We start from the raw sequence: 17,438 nt of genomic DNA, 5'->3' as shown, positions 1-17,438 counted from the left end.
TTCCTAAGAGAGGATTTATGGGACGTAGGAATTAGAAATCAATTAACTATTTCCATGTATTATCCCAGGATTTTAGTGCACTTTACATACATTCTCTAGGCCTTGCACCACCCCTGCAAAATTGGTAGCTCAGTACTATCTGTGCTTTATAGATAGGGAAATGGAGGCAGAGAGAGGTTAAGCGTTGAGGTTAAAGTCATAGGGTGAGTTAGTGGCAGATCCAGGAATGCCTGACTCCAAAGCTCTGTGTTCCAACCATCAGATTATATTTCCCCCTTGTTAAAAGCAACATGCAAAAGGAATAACCTGGAGGCAGTTGGCCACTGAGATGTGAGACTGTTGTAGATCCTTCCTTCGAAGCAGTTTCTGTCCTTTAAAAAGGGGAGGATGGAGGAAACTGGAGGCTATTTCTGGCTCTGCCCCTGCCTTACTGTGACACCCTGGGCAAACCCTCTAACTCTCTGTGATTCAGTTTCCTCCATCTGTAAAATGGGGACAATAGTGCTTACAGCTTTACTTCCTCAGGGTGTTACAAGGCTGGGTTGATGTTGGCAAAGCATTCTGGGATCTTTGGGTAAAAGGTAGCAGAGAACTACAATGTTTTATCTGTGATATCCCTGGATCATCTGCATTAGAGTGTCTGATATATCACCATTACAGTGCTGTTTATTTTTATGGTGTATCTTTTGTACACCGTGTTACAAAATCCATTAGAGAGCAAATGAATCACAACCAAAAGGGAAAATGGAGGCTGTACAGGAGAGATTTAAAGTGGGGAACTGATCAGGGACTCAGAGGGTTAGAGCCTGTAAACCTTGTGATAAAATCAGCTACTGCATAGGAAACAGCTTGGTAAAGATTTTACTGCACGTCTTGCTGAGATGAGATCTATGGACCACTTGCTTTCCTAAAGACAGGTTTCAAAGTAGCAGCCGTGTTAGTCTGTATCCGCAAAAAGAAAAGGAGTACTTGTGGCACCTTAGAGACGAACAAATGTATTTGAGCGTAAGCTTTCATGAGCTACAGCTCACTTCATCGGATGCATGCAGTGGAAAATACAGTGGGGAGATTTTATATACACAGAGAACATGAAATAGTGGGTGTTACCATACACACTGTAAGGAGAGTGATCACTTAAGGTGAGCTATTACCAACAGGAGAGCTGGGAGTGGGGCGGGGGGGAACCTTTTGTAGTGATAATCAAGGTGGGTCATTTCTAGCAGTTGACATGTTCTTGTCAACTGCTGGAAATGGCCCACCTTGATCATCACTACAAAAGGTTTTTTGTTTTTTTCCGCCCACCCCCGCTGGTAATAGCTCACCTTACCTGATCACTCTTGTTAGAGTGTGTATGGTAACATCCATTGTTTCATGTTCCCTGTGTATATAAAATCTCCCCACTGTATTTTCCACTGCATGCATCTGATGAAGTGAGCTGTAGCTCACGAAAGCTTATGCTCTAATAAATTTGTTAGTCGCTAAGGTGCCACAAGTACTCCTTTTCTTTTTGCTTTTATAAAGGGGCCCCAAAAACCTCAGGATGTACAGTGAAGTTCCCTAGCACTGCAACATTTTGAGGGATATTGAAGCTGACAGTGATTTTACCCCTCAGCCACTGAAGGCCATTTAGTGATCTGTAACGCAGGTGTGTAGCGGTGAATGGTGAAGGTTGAATCCATTTCAATGCAGGAATGAGACCCGACAGCTTGAAAGGAAGAAAAGAATGTCACAATTACAGACGGATCACAAGCTGCTCAAGCAACCCTGTCTCAGAGGGCACAACTGGAAGAGAGAGAAAACAGCAAGCAGCTGATGGGAAAACTTTTAATGAAGTAAGCTGTAGCTCACGAAAGCTTATGCTCAAATAAATTTGTTAGTCTCTAAGGTGCCACACATCCTCCTTTTCTTTTTGCAGATACAGACTAACACGGCTGCTCCTCTGAAACCTTTTAAACCTCGCAATCTTCCCTGGTTGCTGTAGGAAGAGAGTTAAAACTAGTCATCTCTTTGATCAGAACCAGTTGTGACAAGAGCCCCAATTCAGGACTGCTCCCAAAATGCCCAGGGCTTTTATCATTTCAGCGCTGTTCAATTCCTTGTCTAAAGCCACTGCTTGGAGATTTTAATCGGCAGACCGCTGAAAGTCTGGACTCTAATGGATGTATTGAGTCATCGCTGTCACACAGAGACTTTTAAAAAAGGAGAATTTGCATCCACTCCACACTTGCAGAATTAATGTCGCTGAATAATTTTACATTTTATTCAATTGCTCATCACTTTATGTCAAACCCACGAGAGTGCAGTTTGCAAACGAATACTGAATGCAACCATATCCCACCCTGACCTTAGTGGGACCAGAAAACTGCTTTATGCAGCGGCTGCAATTGAAACTCAGTTAGCCTTACTGTATAAACAGGAGCAGGCCGTGCACTACCCATAAATGCATGATACTTATCTTGCTTTGTACAACACATGCCAACTCTACTTCTCTTAAAGAAACAAATGTAATCATTGTACAGAAGCATCCTGGCTCTGAGCTCTCTTTCTTTAATCTTTTCCTGCACCGGTGGCCACTGCTACTCGTCTCTGGCTCTATAGAATGGTGCTGTCACAGGCAGCGTCTCCTGTCAGTCACGGATATAATGCGCTACTGGGGAGGTTGGCGTTGCAGAGGAGATGGCATGGCAGTTGCAAGGAGAGGATTAACAAAAAGAAAGAATGAAAACTTTTCAAGATATGGAGGGGATTAGAAGGCAAGAGGGAGAAGTGAAAGGCAGAAGAAGAGAGGGGAAGATGAAGGAGAAGAGAAGGGAATTGGAGGATAGGATAACAGAAAAGTGGGAGAGGTTAGAGAGGAAGAACAGAGGTGTTTTCCATTTTCTCCCTCACACACACACACCCACACCTTTTTGACTCCTTTTAAAAAATATTCTCTTCACCTTCTGTACACTTACTTCCCCCTTCCTGCCTCTATGCCATTGCTCTCCTCCTTAACTCAGATGCTTACCTGCAGGGTCCTTAACCACCTGCCTAGCTTTAATCCCACTGACATCAATGGATCAAGTGCTAACAGTTAGGCTTGTGATTTTGTACTTTGTTAAATCGGGCCTCAATTTTTACCCAACAGGCAAAACTCTCCCTGCAGTCAATGGGAGTTAAACCTGAACAAAGACTAGGTAAAAAAAGATGAATAAGGATATTAAGATTTTGCACATTTTGTGGACTGGAGGTTTTTCCCTCTTTTAGACTGTAAGATCTTTGAGGTAAGGGCTCATTTATCATACTCATTTATAGCACCTACCCCAGTGGAATCCAACTGGGTTGAGGCATTCAGGTGTTGGCACAATACAAATATTCAATAAAAAACAACAACAAGAGGAAAGGCCCGTTTGCTAGGAAGCATCTTTGCACATTTTCCCTTAAATACTACTGCAGGCCAAAGTAAAATGAAATGATTTTCATACCCTCTGTGATATTCTCAATTGTCAAAGAACAAGAACGACAACACAGCAATGCCTGTGGAAATGGGACACACTGTCAGCCCTACAGCTGGCCAAAAAATGTTTTTTTCTCCCCACTGAATATTCATATTTCCACTGAAAAATTTGAATACTTAAATATTTTGTCTCCAAATCAAAACATTTCTGTTAGGAATGTTGCCACAGTATCTCCTGGGAGTTGTAGTTTGGGATTCTTCATATTCCTGTTTCTCCTGTAGGCTGGGCTCCTTGGTTGGACTTTATATCACCATGGTCTCCCCTTGAGAGTTTTAACCGTTCACAAAAAACTACAATTTAGTCAAAAACCCAATTTTCCATTGAAAAACAGTTTCAATCAGACCTAGTTAGCAATGAAAGGCTCTTTCCCTTACTCCTTTAATTGACAGGTCAAGACGTTTTTTAGCGATCAGTAAGGATCTCAACATTAATACAAAAAATGTAGAGAAAAGTATGAAGGGTTCTATGATCCATGCTCAGACCAAGCCTAAAACTACCCAGTCAGGAACACACATAAGACGCACACAGTCATGTCTGCTTCAAGCAAGATGTGATCTCAGCAGTACAGCACAGAAACAGGGGGAAAAACTTTTCATTAATAATACAAAAGCTTCAAATGCTTGATATCTCTGGGGCTGGTGACTTCCTTGGGGCTATGTTGCCATCCTCAAGGGTTCAAATATGATGTTAGGCCCCGCCAGAATGAGGAGATTTTGTAAACCACAGGATTGCCAAATTAAAAAATGTGGGGGTCTTTTTATTTGCTTTCTGGTTTCTGAGCCTTTTGAGAGCACTCACTTTACACAGTCAAGCTTTTCTTTGCAACCATAAGGGATAGACACTTACCTAGTTTGTCTGGTTAAATGAAAGCTGTGATTCTCATGCATTCTCTTGATTTTAGCAGCTAAGACTTAAAGATATTGCAAGACTGTGATGAAATCTCAAGAATTAGCAGCTCTGATGTTGACTTCAACCAACCAACCTTCTACATTTATAATTAGATGGGGTAATGTAGTCTGAGCTCAGCTGTGGCGTTGAACCCCCAGAGAGTATGCAGCATACATAAATGCAATGGACCAGGAGACAGAGTTAAAGCTAAGAGCTTTTTTCAATACAGTTGACCCTATAACGTGCGCAGTCTCCTAAACAACCAGCAGTGCAGTCAACCCCCTGGCTCCTTTGATAAGGTTAGAATATTAAAATGAAACCAATCAAAATTATTACCAGCTGTCTCAAGGTAGCCCCAAAGGTCTCAACCCAGACAGGGACCCCAGAGTCAGCCTCTGTTCCAAAAAGGGGACAATCTAAATAGACAGCAGAAGCAAAAGACTATTATTTCCATTACACATGAGTAATTGAGGTCCAGGAAGATTAAGACTTTCCCCAGGTGTCACAGGAAGTCCAGAAACCAGTATTCCCTGAATCCTAGTCCAGTTCATCAAGCAAAAGACCATCATTCACCACTGATATATAATGTGGGACATCCAGTAATAAATTAAAACTTAATTTTATCCAGTGTCATTTTAGCATTAAATATGCAGCAATGGGTGGGCTGAACGGTCATTTTTCTTTAGGAATCAGCCTACGACATGAGCCAACCGGCAAGAAAAATTGCAAAAGAATGAGCCTGCTAATCATGAAATGGTGGTGCTTAAAAAGATTAGACCCATCTCGATAAGGCATGATTCAGCAGAGCTGGTTGAATAATATTTGCTGAATAATTTTTTGATTAACTCTGCGCTATTTTTAAATGAATTATGCAACACAATTTTCCAGCTGTAGAGGTCTCTCCAGGTGGTGTTAGTTGGGCAGTAATTTGATTTTTTTTTCCCTTCAAAAGGGAGCAAAGAATGTGCAACAGCTTGAATTTAACATTAAATATAAAGCACAAACTCCCCATCGAGTTGGCATTTCAGTTGAGAGAGCCCTGTCAACGCTCCGAACTTCTCTCGACATAATAAATCCAGTCGTTATTTGCCACATTATGCAAAGGAAATGATACATCAACACGGAATTCATTGCAACCAATCTAATAATAATCCAATACATTATTCAGCATGACACTCAGTAAACATCAAGCACTTTTGAAGTAGCCCAATCAAGAAACAATGGTGGAAAATGGAGAATTGAAATAGAGAGAGATAAAGGCACCAGTGAAATTAACACAAGTGCTTTGCTGGCTCAAATCCTAAGGGACTTGCCCAAGTCCCACAGGAAGCCTATGGCAGGACAAGGAATTGAACCCAGATATCCTGAGTCCCAATGCTTCAATCACAATATTGTCCTTCCCCATTATCAACATTCCTAAATAAAGTCATAGCTGCTTCTTTGGTATGACAATTTCTTAAAAACAGAGGTATTGTGTGGATTGTACATCACTAAGTCTCTGACACATGAAGACACTTACTATTTGGCTGAATAATATAATATGTTACTAGCCAAATTTCCCATTTCTCCCTCAGATCTTATCTCAAAATACCTTTAGACAGCTTCCATCACTGATCTCCACTCTGGAATTATCTGCTCCCTCTCCTGTGTAGATTATATTTTGAAACACCAGACACCTCTGCAACAGCATTCCTAAAACTAAATACAAGTAGAAACCCAGGTAGAAACCTGTCATTGGTGTAATAGTCTTCCCTCAAAAATAGTTTTCTCTTTCTGTGCCTTTTCATCTTGCCTCCCTTTCTCCATGATTTTGAGAGTAGATGGCTCAAGGGGCTTGATTCACTTCTGTGTTCATCTAAATGAAAGTAATTGCATGGAAAAGAGCTGAATTGTGCCGGCATAACACTGTATTAACAGTGTGGAAAGAGGCCCAAGGTTCCTGCATGCAAGCAGAAAATACAGGGTCCAACCTGCAAACATTTACTACTGAGAGCAATCCCAGTGTACTGCAGGATAATTCATCGCAATTAGTCTGCGCTTGACAGTAAATGGCTGCACAGTCAGGCACATAACTAATGAATCACAAACTTTGGCCCTGATCCTAAACATTCATATTCACATCAATACCTGAAGTAGTCCTGTGAGTAAATTTACTCATGTGCATAGATATTTGTGGATTGGACCACCAAATTCAAACTGTCTCATTAATTAGCCATTTACCTCCAAGACAGCTAACCATATGGTGGAACTCATCTGGACCCCATTACACAAGAAAAGTCTTATTGAATTCAATAGGAATTTTGCTTGAAATTCAACATCCAACAGCGTCTAACATAGTGTTTCTCAGAAGGCACTGATAGTGTTTCTACCATCTAAAGCAAAGAAAATCTCGCTTTCCCACTCTCTGCACACTCCTACTGTTTAAGATGAGGTACTCTCGGTCAACCTCTTGAGACACACACACAGAGACGAATTATCTAGGTTTATCACTGCTATCATTGATAATTTTTACTCTTACATTTACAATAAAAATAAGGGGAATTAAAAAAAAAAGTGACTTTGAATAAGGGGTCGCCAACCTGAAAAGGCTGAGAAACAGCGGTCTAAGGCATATCAGTCTTTAGGCTCAGTCTCTGTGTGGTGTAATATTTTTCCAGGATGCGTTACTATTTCTGCATTCTCATAACACACGCAGCATTGTGTTACCTGATGCTCCATGACTCCAACATCACTCACTCGCTTTGATGCCTACCTTGGCCATTTTACTTTGGAATCCAATATAACGAATTACAGTCTTAAATCCAGAATGGAAAATCCAATAAGTTAACACATAGCCCATTCCACACTTCCAAGGTGAGATCCATAACACATTCCTCTTTATACCTTGCTTATTAGCATCCAGACTGGCTCCTGAGCAAATGAAATTATATATGGGAGCCGAGCTACATTTCACAAGACCCAAGGCCATGATATATTTCAGAATTAGGAGCTCTTCTGCAGTCTGCCAGAGTGTAGCCAATAAATGAGAGATTACTGTCATCTGTGGAAGAACCTCCTCTGCTGTGAATTATTCAACATCTATTTCTGTGAAGTGAAGAAAATGGCAAAAATATAACATTATTTTAATCTAATCCCCCCCCCCACACACGATTTTTCCCTTATCCAAACATACAGACTTTTCCTGCTGACTCTAGAAATAAAAAAGAGAAAGAGAAGCTCTCTGTTTTCAGGAAGGTGTGTGCATTGGTGGGATGAAATATTTATCGACAAGACCCTTCCCATATCTGTTTTCCTGTCAATTTGTAAAGCAATAATTTCAAACAGAAATATAAGAGACCATCCAAACTGAGTTTTTCCTCCTTTTTGAGAAGCACTCTATTGAAAAATAGATTCAAGTGGCTTGAAGCTTCTGCTACTGCTTTCCGAAGGAGGGTGATCTTTGGGATCCTTTGTGTGCTCTTTTGGAAATACTTGGATAGCCTGGTAATGGACACAGTTGCACAGTCTGCATGTAAGGAGGGACTCAGTCTCCCATGTGGGAAACAGATCACCTCCACTTCCTCTGGATTCTAGATAGGGGCGGGAGGCATTCTCCACAGGTTGCATGGAGGGAGTGGATGGGGAAGGGAAGGAGATGATAGGCGAAGGCAGGATCAGGGGACTGTGCATCATTTCCCACCAGCCCTGAGAAGCTAAGGGCAGAACTGTAATTAAACCTCAGGCATTCCCTTTATAGTCAGGCACCTTCTTTACAGGGGTCCCCGTGGCTCTTACTGGCTGCAGCACCCCTGATAGCGCAGCTCCAAGGGAAAGAAAGGCAGAGACCCAGAGCCAGCATGGAATCACTGGGACTTTATGTGGATACCCCAGCCTCTCATGGTTTTTCTGGGATCTGTGGAGTTACTAGGTGGCAACCTCTGCCCCCAACAGAACAGATGGGGAGCACTACCCCAGAGGAGAACTCTGTGAAAGGTTCCTTCCCATTAACTGCCCCCCAGGACAGGCTCCACATGCATTCGCACACACTGAGGAGTGCCATATGCACTCTCACCCACGCACACAACACAAGCAGACACAAACATGGAGACCTCTCCAGTCCCATTTACTAGAAGGAGGATTCCAGACCTGACTGCAACTAAGTAGCGGTGGGTTATCTAGATGTCCATGAGCCTTCCACTCTGCTGTGTTGCAGGAGGAGTGATCTTGTAAACCACTGTGCCCAAGGTTAATGGAAAGAAATCATTAAGGTGTGTGATGAGAGCGGGAGCTTTGTAAATTCTCTGTGGCCATCCTCACCAAAAAATAGATTCTTAAGTTGAAAATAAAGGATCTGGGGGAGTGCTAAAAAAGCTATGTGACAGGGACCGCAATGCTGAATAGGTTTTACTTAAAGCTGGAAATTAAATGATAGGGCTCTCACCACGATTTGCCAGCTTATTTTCAAGACTGTCTGGCCTGCAGCAAAACCAATAGCGGCTGATCGCCAGTTCTAAATGGAAAACTGCCACCTCTATTTTCCATTCGTTCAGTTGCAGAATTCCATTTGCTAACTACAAAGGATTGGTGAGCTTTAGCACAACCGAGTTGTTTAAAATGTAGCCATCTATTTCAATGTCATTAACATCCACTGTGTTTTCACAAAGAAAGGAGACCTTAGTGGAAAAAAAAGCACACATCACCAACAGCAGCGGGCTTAAAGACTCAGCTGAGAAATAAACATCTGAAATTAAGTAAATTCTACAATGACTTTGGAAATTATATATTCGGATCTGGTGTAAATTGGCAGAGTTCCATTGACTTTAATGGAGCTGTGCTGATTTATACCAGCTGAGGATCTCACCCTTATGTACATATACATCTATATACACACACACACACACACACACACGTATTTGTGGGTATGGCGTATATCATCAATAATATATTTTATATTCAGATGTGAGGCACACACATCAGAGACAGTATACCTCGCACAAAAATTGGGGAAGTGGTAAATAATGAAGAGGACAGGTCACTAATACAGAGTGATCTAGATCACTTGGTAAACTGACATTATTCTTGACATTAAAAAATGACACATTATTTCTAGACTGAATTTATGCATATTTATGCATTTTAATATGCATTTTAATATGGCTCAATGTAAATGTATAAATCTGGAACAAAGAAGTAGGCCATACTTGTAGGATGGGGGACTCTCCTTGGAAGCAGTGACTTTGAAAAAGATTTGGGGGTCCTGGTGGATCATTAGCTGAACATGAGCTCCCAGTGTGAAGCTGTGGCCAAAAGAGCTATTGCAATCCTGCGATGCATAAACGGGAATCTTGAGTAGCAGGAGAGACGTTATTGTACCTCTGTATTTGGCACTGGTGAGACTGCTGCTGGAATCCTGTGTCCAGTTTGGGAGCTCATAATCCAAGAAGAATTTTGGAGAGGGTTTAGGAAGAGCCACGAGAACGATTAAAGGATTAGAACACTTCCTTATAAGCTAAGGAATTCCTGCTAAGCTAAATAGTCTTGAGCATCTTGAGTCTAACAAAGAGAAGGTTAAGGGGTGACTTGATTAAAGTCTAAGTATCTACATGGGGAACACATATTTAATAATGAGCTCTTCCATCTAGCAGAGAAAGGCATAACACGATCCAATGTCTGGAAGTTGAAGCTAGACAAATTCAGTCTAGAAATAAGGTGTCATTTTTTTTATGTCAAGAATAATTAATCAGTGGAACCCTTTATCAAGGATTCATCAATGACCATTTTAAAATCCAGATGAGATATTTTTCTAAAAGATCTGCCCTAGGAATTATTTTGGGGAAGTTCTACGGCCCGTGCTATACAGGAGGTCTGACTAAATGACCATCATGGTCTCTTCTGGCCTTAGAATCTATGAAAGAAAGAAAACGGAGCTTTATGGAAAGCCAGCCCTGAGCACTAAGGGTCTCTATTTATCCACAGATCAGATACTCCTGGACCTAGAGTACAGTATGCTTTGTCATAATCCTTCCTCAACATATCTCAACCCTGATCTGAAGTGATCAATAGCAGGCATGAGAGGATGGTTCATCCTCTTGCCCATTCAGTGCTGGTGTCACTCCTGAGACTGCCAAAGTAGGGTGCCAATTGGTCCCCATTGTGTGATGGGGTTTTCAAGCTATTCTTGGAACTGTACTGAGACCTTTCAACTCATTTCACAGAGAAAACCAAACATGTATGCTCGTTTTTATTAAGATGACTTAAAGTGCAAGTAGAACGCCTTTTTGGGGGCAGTTTTGAATGCTCCATTAGCAGGAAGGTCATAGAATCAGGGAGTTTCAGGCCAGATCATCTCGTCTGACCTGCACATCACAGGCCACTAAACCTCACCCAGTTATCCCTGCATGGAGTCCAATACCCTGTATTACACTAATGTATTCCAGCCCTCAAGAGACTAAATTGTTGTGTGCCACAGGCAGAGAATAGGAGGGACTGAGGTGAACCAATCAATGCCTGAGGCCCCTGGAGTGGCAAGGAATGAGCTGGTAAAATATATCCAGCAACCTGCACCCTATGATGCTGAGGAAGGTCTTTTTCTTAATGAAGGTTACAGTATAAAATAATAGACTACTTTTTTAGAAGAACTAATTATTTTGGGGAAATAGCTGTTCTTCAGGCCCCAACGTTGACACTGCTGATCCAGGGCAGTTCATTTTCATGGCCAAACGAACAACTGCTGTCCTGACCGAGTGACAGCGATGATGCCAGACATCATTTCCATTCTATTGTGCCATACCTAGGCTGTGGTGCATCAGTGTGGCCTTGTTCATTTCTCAAGCAAAAGTCCCAGCCAATAGCAGCGCTGCTTGAGCAAGGGATGGATGGAGACACTGAACACAGCCTGTAATCAGCAATCAACGAGCAATATGCAGGTCATTACTTTGCAGATCCAGAGATGAGCACTGTATGTCCAAAGTAACTTGAACAACTCTTCAGTGTCAGGTACTGAGATTTTTTTTTCTTTTTTTTTAAAACCAAGAAATGTTGTGGACAATAGAGACCGTAATGGTGACACAACAAACAAGGAGAGAAATTTGGGTGTGGCTAACAGCTGGAGAAATTGTACGAAAGCTAATAAGGGTTAACACAAAATTTTTAAAGAGAATCAGAAGCACCAAGTTAGCCAGTGGGTCACTTTGATCCCAACATTCACAATGTCCACTGTTGTTCTCTCTCTTCCCCTGCTCCAGCCATTCTATAGGTTCTTAGGACTCTAGCAGACCTTTCTTTCCTCAGTAAACACCTTGGGATACGCTGACTGCCAGGATGAAATCTTATAGACAGGATGAGGATACAGGTCCGCAGTACAGTCCTGGGTCCTGTCACATCAAATCACAGAGTCTACAGTACTTTCAGCACAGTACTTTCTGTGCTGAAAATTGTGTAGGTTCCAGGGCATCTAATACTCATGTTTTCATTTGTCAGTTATTCCACTAAATCAACCAGCGTTATTCTTTCTGGATCTCAACTGCTGCCAGGTTTGTCAGCACTTTGTTTTTTTCCACATGGGGCTAAATCTTCAGCTGCACCTGAGCCCTGCTTAGACAGCTAGGAAAGGGAGAGTTGACAAAGGATGCTTTACACCATCTTTGCATCCCTCTAATCCCAGGGCCTACTGGGAGTGAGTTCAGCACCGAGCATAATTTAGAGCAGCCCCAAGGCAAAGTATGCCCGCTTCCTCCCCAAACATACCCTCTGTACTTGGCTCAGTTTCCATATCCCTGCAATCTTTGGCTGTTCTACTGGGAATACCAACAAAGAAATCAATTAGTGCCAGTTGTGACAGTGGTTTCTGTGCCATGAGAAAGCATTCATTAGGATCTGTACTAAGGCCAACGAATTAATTTCAGAGCAGTCTGTCAAACAGTCTCCAGCTAAGGGCAGCATGAAAGATAAAGCAAGATGATTTATGCACGTGCACCAAGCAAGCTCAGCCACCAGATGGGGGACTCTGAGCTGGTAAGGTCCACTTTAATGTCTGTCCACCAGCTGTCAGGCAAGCTGAACAATCTCATACAGTCTTGCTCATGCAGATGTTCCAGAGACTGGCACCTCACATCATCTGTTGTTAGTGCCCCCTGAGCAATTCCAGGTGATGGAGTACATTTCCCACTCTGGATCTTCCCTTGCCAAGAAGAGGAAGCTATTTCAAAGCCCCAAATCTGGAACCACTGATGCATAAAGATACTAAACACTACCAGCTGCTCTGTGGGCCTACAGTCCAGCAGGAGGATCCCGTTAGGATGACAAGAGTGTAGAACCCCAGCTCATCCTGCATTGTTATGTTGAAAGACTATTGGAAGCACACAGGGGATTCAAGGCAGGAACAAAAGCAAGGATTTGCTCCAGTAAATGGGTTTGCTCAATGAGACCTGCATGTTTATTGGTTAAGAAAAGCTTGTTTCCAACTTATACAGTGGAGAGACAGCCAAGGACCAGTTTATCGATGTGACAGATAATTCGCTCTTCTAGCTGAGTTGAGCTGATCTCAGCAGGAGAATGAGGAGGGAGTGGCAACCTTTTACCTCTTGGTTTGAGGCACTGCTGGGGACCCGCACAGTCCCAGCTTAAGAAAGAACAGCCCTCAGGGCTGGAGCACAAAACACTGAGCCTTTGTCCAGAATAGCCTGAGCACAACATGCTCCAGCCATGCTCACCCCATGCTGCTGCCACAGGGACATTCTGCTACTGAAAGGAAACTTATGTGGAGCGTTAAAACCTGATTAGATTCAGCAAAGCTGCATCAGATACAGCAGACCCCCACTGCCGCTGTGTGGGATGGGGCAGATAACTCCTTCCTGGCCAGTGTGGGGCCTAGCTAGGGCCTGTGGACACCCCTTCCCTGCTACACCTGCAGTAATTGTCGAGAATGGAGAGGGGCCTTAAAAGGGAGATGCCCAGCTCAGTCTGGGGCTGACCAGGAAGGGGAGCAGAGCTCTGCTTCTTCCTCACCAAGGGATTCTTGGTTCCAGGCAAGAGCCTAAGACAGCTTCCCACCTGAGCAAGCCTCCCAGTGGATGGGATGAGTGGACCCAGCAAAACTAACAAAAGGGACGGGTCACACAAAGGGTGGGGTCCTGCTGACAAATTCTGGGATGACCCCAGATTTGAATTAACACAATTTTCCTTTTATTTTGGACTCTTAATACTCCCGAAGGGGCGGGACTCATAGCAGGAGGGTTAAAGCATCACGGCACTGGACCTGCGAGGGGTGGCGTCTAACCATCAGGGACCCAGACCTGGGCGAATCGCATCCTGCCAGGCCACTTTGGCAACCCAGTTACAAATGTGGCGGAGAATGTGGGCATTGACCTAGTCCATGCAGAAGAGAGCAGGTCAAGACTTAAGAAAAAATCCAAAGGAAAATGGTTCCTCAGCTGCACTGACACAGAGCAACTATTGAAATGGATGGTGGAGCAGAATGCTCAACACCAGTGGGCAGCATCCCCTACAGCAGACGGTCACCCAGTGGCGGCAGCTGATCTGAGATTTAGTTGTTCAGCAGCAACAGCAGCAGCTGTGCAGCAGGTCATGACCATATTGCAGCCTCCCACCACAACTGGGCCTTCCAGCATGGATCCAGCAGGGGCCCAGGTTGTGGTCAGATTAACAAAGATGGGACCCGAAGACAGCCCAGAGGCCTTTCTTGAGGCTTGGAACGCAGCGGCACAGTGATCGTCCCCATACCTGCCCAAGATGGCGGTAAGCTGTCTATCATGGGAGTATGCACAAGTCAAGATGTCCGTTTTAAACTCATTAGATATCTCTGAGAAAGTGTTCTGCCAGAGACTTCAGGAGGAGAGATATCCTTCAGGCATCTGGCCCTACAGAAACTGTGAGATTGGTGTTGGCAGTTGGCTTAGATCAGAGAGAAAAACGTAAAAGCAGTGGAAATGATTCTGCCTGAACAATTTACTCAGATCCTGCCCCTGGCAGGGACAGGAACTTGGTCTTATGCTACCAGCCTGAGGCAATGCCAAAGCCATCAAGCTAATGGAGATCTACACAGTGGCTAGGACAGCTGAAGTGACATCCAGAGAGGGACCCGTGGGGCCAAGGTAAACAGAAACTGGCCTGGGGGCAAGGGTCGACGTCCTAAGAACCCTGCCAGGATCGTCCCTCACCAGGATTTAAGAGGTCCAGGAAGCTGTATGGGTCATGTACAACTCAGATCAAGGAACTGAACCTTCCCAAGCTGACAATGTTATGCTGTATCTTCTCACACTTTGTGAGGAGCTAGAAATCTTAGGCACCTTCAGAAAATTTCCTAAATGCACAGAGTGCCCAACAAACAACCTACAATAAGGGGGCCCATCTCCAAGAGTTCAGACCCAGAGACTGGGTATCATAGAATCATAGAATATCAGGGTTGGAAGGGACCTCAGGAGGTCATCTAGTCCAACCCCCTGCTCAAAGCAGGACCAATCCCGAATTAAATCATCCCAGCCAGGGCTTTGTCAAGCCTGACCTTAAAAACTTCTAAGGAAGGAGATTCTACCACCTCCCTAGGTAATGCATTCCAGTGTTTCACCACCCTCCTAGTGAAAAAGTTTTTCCTAATATCCAACCTAAACCTCCCCCACTGCAACTTGAGACCATTACTCCTTGTCCTGTCCTCTTCTACCACTGAGAATAGTCTAGAACCATCCTCTCTGGAACCACCTCTCAGGTAGTTGAAACCAGCTATCAAATCCCCTCTCATTCTTCTCTTCTGCAGACTAAACAATCCCAGTTCCCTCAGCCTCTCCTCATAAGTCATGTGTTCCAGACCCCTAATCATTTTTGTTGCCCTTCGCTGGACTCTCTCCAATTTATCCACATCCTTCTTGTAGTGTGGGGCCCAAAACTGGACACAGTACTCCAGATGAGGCCTCACCAATGTCGAATAGAGGGGGATGATCCCGTCCCTCGATCTGCTCGCTATGCCCCTACTTATACATCCCAAAATGCCACTGGCCTTCTTGGCAACAAGGGCACACTGCTGACTAGTGTAGCCGGGTATTCTTGTTGCTCCCTAGTTCAGAGTCAAAACTGTTGGCTCACTGTCAGGACCCCTAAAACTCATTTCCAGGCATGATTATGAAATCAGACAGTTGGACAAAAAGACCACAAAAATGTATCATGTCACTCTCCTAAAGCCCAGGACGGTCTATTTATAGCCCCCTACACCTCCAGAATTAGAGTAGGGCCTCAAATAGCCAGCATCTCAGGTCCTGGGACAGTCTGTATTGGAGACATTCTCACGCTGGAACAGAAGGTCCAAGCCCAACAGTTGATAGCCGCCTTCTCAGTGGTATTTTCCACCCAGCCTGGGGGAACTCACCTCACCTCCCACCACATCTAAACTGAGTCTGGACACCATGTCAGGGAGACCGAGAAGCTGCCATGGCTTCACGGCTATAGTTATTTAAGTTAGCTAGATCTAAACTTGCTTGGTTATGTCTATACATGCTGAAGTCAGACCTGTGATTGCAGTGAAGACATACCCTATATTCTAGGAAGACGCTTTCATGGAGACAACCACCAAACCTGTGTAATCAGAGTGCTTACCAGTGGCACAAACTGTTGCTTCTACTTGTGAGAGTCTCAGTATTTAAAAATCTTTATAATTGACAATGGGAAGCTGTACAACCAGCCCTTTAAAAGGAAATATTGATCCTATTGAGCTGGAGGCAGGGGAAAGGGGACCCTAATTATTATCATCAGGAAAGCAGTAATGCCAGAAATCATTATTGGATTCAATGGGTTCATAAATCATTCTCATAACAGTGAGGAGCAGTAAGTGACTATCAATTTTCACTCCAAGGCATCAGAAAATTTGCCACCCTTATTGAAATTTGTGAACTAGATTTCCTTTCATGAATAGCATAGCTTGAAAGGAAGCTGACAATGAGACTTGGGGTGAAGAAGTCATGCTTCAGAACACAAGCAGGTTTTCATGGCAGCTACCAGACATATTAGAGCACTGGAAATTATTGACTCCCCTTTGTTTAGCACTCTTACTGCTATTGTGCTGTAGTCTCAGAGTCCAATCTTGTGATAGGGTCTTAATTGAATCTATAGTGTCTTTCTTTCCCAGGCTAACGTCAAACCACTGACAGTAAGTACAATACTGCAGTGTTAAAGCCTCAAGGGTGCACCAACGGCACCAAACAAAGAGCAACGAAAAGTAAACTTAAAAATCTCTCTCGGGGCTGGATGTCCATGATGTTTGAGACAGGTCACATATTTAAGACATCAAAACTAGTGGCTTTTTGGGACATGAATGGAAAAATCAAAGGGCAGCTGCTGTGTCTGGGAACCTTTGTTATGAAAAGCAAGGGGATAACGATGGCAAAATTACTCCTACAATATGTGAATGTAAGTTGAGTATTTGGGACAGATTCTCCTCTTCCTTAACCTGCACTGCTTGAACTATAGTGCATTCAGTTCTGGATCCTGCAATACCGGAATGAAGTATAGATACTGAAGGGCATTCGGATAACAGTGACAAGAACTAAATAGTGGAGGGATTGTCTTATAAAGAAAGAGTGGAAGAATTAACCGCTTGATTTCAGAGGTCGCTAAGTAGCCAGTACTTCCACTGAACTCAATGGGAACAGCAAGCAGGTATTCAACAGCTCTGGAAAACAAAATCAAGCCATAGATATCTTGGGTTGAATAAGTGATAGTTATCAGGTGAAGGGCGCAGAGAGTCATAATTATCTCCAAGATTTTAAACTTCAAGGAGGGAAGAGAATTGCTGAAGGTGGTAGAAGAGGGTATAATTAAGAGCAGTGGGATGGAAAGAAGGAAATGTGAATTTTGGCTGAGTACAAAGCAGATAGACAGGTAATGGGAGAGCTTCCCAAAGGCAATGGTAGAAGCCATCATCGGAATGGTATAAAATCAGACTGTATAAAGCACCAGACGGGAGACTCCCTGCTCTGGCAGCAAGGTAGGCCTAACTGCTCTTTTCCATTTTAACTTTTAGGATTCTATGGCTCTCATGGGCTTCGCTGAGGCCTCAGTTCAGAAATC

The 17,438-nt window shown here is 43.5% G+C and overlaps 1 protein-coding gene across 1 annotated transcript in view; it reads right to left on the bottom strand.

Annotated features, from left to right (window-relative positions):
* The window catches only part of TMEM132D (transmembrane protein 132D), a 385,997-nt gene that overhangs the window by 133,317 nt on the left and 235,242 nt on the right, over positions 1 to 17,438 (bottom strand). The window lies entirely within an intron of this gene.

This window comes from Lepidochelys kempii, chromosome 15 (genome assembly GCF_965140285.1).
Source record: "Lepidochelys kempii isolate rLepKem1 chromosome 15, rLepKem1.hap1, whole genome shotgun sequence".
NCBI classification, from domain to species: Eukaryota; Metazoa; Chordata; order Testudines; family Cheloniidae; genus Lepidochelys; species Lepidochelys kempii.
This window is presented reverse-complemented; position numbering and strand designations above follow the sequence as displayed.